The sequence below is a fragment of the Wasmannia auropunctata genome, unplaced genomic scaffold (genome assembly GCF_000956235.1).
Source record: "Wasmannia auropunctata unplaced genomic scaffold, wasmannia.A_1.0 LD335664.1, whole genome shotgun sequence".
In the NCBI taxonomy this organism is placed as follows: domain Eukaryota; kingdom Metazoa; phylum Arthropoda; class Insecta; order Hymenoptera; family Formicidae; genus Wasmannia; species Wasmannia auropunctata.
This window is the reverse complement of record NW_012027226.1, coordinates 8,084-11,213: the sequence shown is the minus strand read 5'-3', so window position 1 is coordinate 11,213 and position 3,130 is coordinate 8,084.

The following is a 3,130-nucleotide window of genomic DNA, read 5'->3' as shown; positions in this document are numbered from 1 at the left end:
TTTAACAGGATTGTGCCACGTCTAGTATTTTACATATATATTTCTAACTAAATTTACATATATTGAAAGAAATATCTCTATGTTATTATAGTAAAAATAAAAATGTGTATCTTATTACTTCGTTCTTAAACTTTTTATCTTTTAATTGCCCTTCGAAATGTGTCAGTTCCGATAATGGAAATGAATTGATATTGGAAATTGAAATTCACATTCTTGCTTAAAATAATTCGATGATTGAATTTTCTCCTCAACCATACAATTTTTTTTCCATAATATCGATTTTGTATATTATTTTATATAATTTGCTCAAAATCTGTTTTCTAAATTCTAAAAAAAATACATATAATATAGTATAATAATTTAAGTAAACATTAATTAGTCTACATTGTGCTATTAACATTATACATATAGTGAGTATACTTTTTATCACGTTTAATACAAATTATATTTAAAAGATTATGTAAAGCAGACTTCAAACTTAAAGCGTTATTAACTTATAAAATAATTAATGCTTTAAAATAGGAAATTCAATTTCGGCAGTTAGATATTTTTGCGCTAAGCGCATCAATTATGTCAATATTTAAATGTGATTCAATGAACAAGGGCACCCCGCAATTGTGCGCGCAATGTATCATGCCTGAGCGCGCGAATTTCAGACGCCACAATTAGAGAACTTTAATCGTTTATAATTTGAAAAGTATTATAACCTCGACATTTTCGAATAAGAGTTTTTGACTTAAAATGCTCCCCAGAATCTGCCAGTGAAAGAACATACGACTTTTTTGGGACACCCTGTATATGTCTTCTATAAAAAAATTGTGAAAGTTGTTATCATTATTTATTGGATACTATTATTGTGATATTAATCATAGTGGAGTTTTTCAGTACTTTTACCATAGTGGACGTCTTTACTGTTATGTATATTTTCTATACTAAAATTATAAGATTCATTATTTGTTATATTGTCAATATTATGTAAATTTAAATTATAAGATGTCAAAAGAATCAACAGTATGCAAAATTTCATTCGAAACATCCTGCAAGGTCTCTATTCGTTTTATTTGCGATAATCTAGCCTGACGTTTTGAAACAAATTTTCGAGCACTATTCATATTTCTAATAATAATTAAATTATTGTTTACACAAGTATCATACTGTAAAAAATAAACAATGTTTTAAATACGGATTAATTGCGTGTTCTTAGAGAATTCATTATATCAGTTTTGTTTTAGAAATTATGGATTATACATTTTTTAATTGGTTGAAATATAATGAAGTTCAAAACAGATTATAATAATCTCAACATAATAATTTTATCGTAATAACAGTAGCAAAAAGTAACGGTGCCTAAAACGATAATCATAGTACAAATAAAATCTGTTAAAACTAATAAAATAGGCAAAAATAAATTTATTAGTCAAATAAAAAAACACAATCCATAATCTATAAAAGAAAAAGTGATTTACTGAATTAAGAATCCAAAATGAAGAATATTAGACATCAGACATTAATATATAATATTTTACATAAAGCAAAAATTAAAAAAGAAAAGAAAAGATAAACTCATATAGAAACTAAAAGGATTTAAGAAGGAATACATTTATAAACAAAAAATATTATAAAGATTAAGCAAAAATAAAAGTAAACTTACCAAATACGTGTAGTAGAACATACTCGAAATACGTTTGAGAGTTTTTAGTGTATAATGTATAAGTATCACCGTGGATGGTGACTTTGCGTCTTCAATCTGTACAAAAAGGTTATATATATATGAAAGAAAGGAGAGCCGAGAAACCGGATAAGCGATACTAAATTTCATTGCTTGTGTATGTGCGCTATTTTCTCAAGTTTCCTCACGTTTAGTTAACTGCATAGTTAGCTTAATTAACTGCGTTTGTCTCATTTTCAGCGTTCAGTTAAATTTTCTATTACATTAACAAGGAATCTATTACAGTTCTTTCAATACATTAAATGTTGTGCAAAAAGGGCCAATGTAATATTTAGTCAACCGACAGTAATGGCATGAACTATAACGAAAATAAGCTTATCACAAATAAAAGCTACAGGTACTCGAATTAACCTTGACAATTGAGAGATTAAAGTGATCTGTTTAAAGCAGTTGAACGATTCAGAGGATATGTGCCAATGAAAAATGAGCTTTTTAATGGTAATTTCGTTGATGCTCTAATGGATTTAAAGAGTGGCGTTTGAACAGTCCTATTATTAAGAAAAATGCGCTCGTATATGTTATTCTTGGCTTGCTTTCTCCGTGTAGAATATTGTTTGTTTTCTAAAAAGTCACTTTTGTATATCGTTTTTTTTTCTTTAATAATCAGTAAATTATTTTATATAGATAAAGAATAATAATACGTAAACAAATTATATTCAAATAATTTCCTACAAAATTTATCTTGTTCAGAGTGCCAGCGAGATTAAGCAGCGTTTTTTCATGATGCACTAAAACACTGAGATTTCGTTGCATAATACGGTTTTGTGTATCGTACCTTTGTGAGAAACATTGTGGGATGCTATATTATTTATGAGTTTTCAGTTCTTTTGTCTCACGCCGATTTATGCGGGGACATTAAATATAAGATGCAATCACAAAACAGAACTAGTTGATTAACCTGATATCCATTGTTCATCTTTCCTTTGATAACTCGGACTATGTTTATGCTTGGTATTTTTCTCTCTGTGTTTATCTCTCGTTTATATTCTATTTCTTATTGTCGTTTGGCCTTCTCTCGTGAAATTCCTTGGATTCGCTCGATCTGCTGGTTTTGCTCTTTGAAACTTTCCTTCCAGTAGAAATTTAAATACAAAAATTTTTTCTTATTAAACAAAAATTAAATCAAAATATACAGATGTAGTTTAATGTTTAATGTGTGTGTGTGTGTGTGTGTGTGTGTGTGTGTGTGTGTGTGTGTGAGTTATTCCTGGCAAAGAGGGGACATAACCGACGATTTCTTTTGCTATTTCATCTGTTGCTTTTCTCTTTAGTTATTTCAATGACTGGCGTCAATGATGAGGTATCCCCGACCACTCACAAAGTACTTTTTACTGAGCTACCTGCTACGGAGATCCTTGAATCTCAGGATTCTAATTCTGTCTCGGATCGGAAGAGCACACG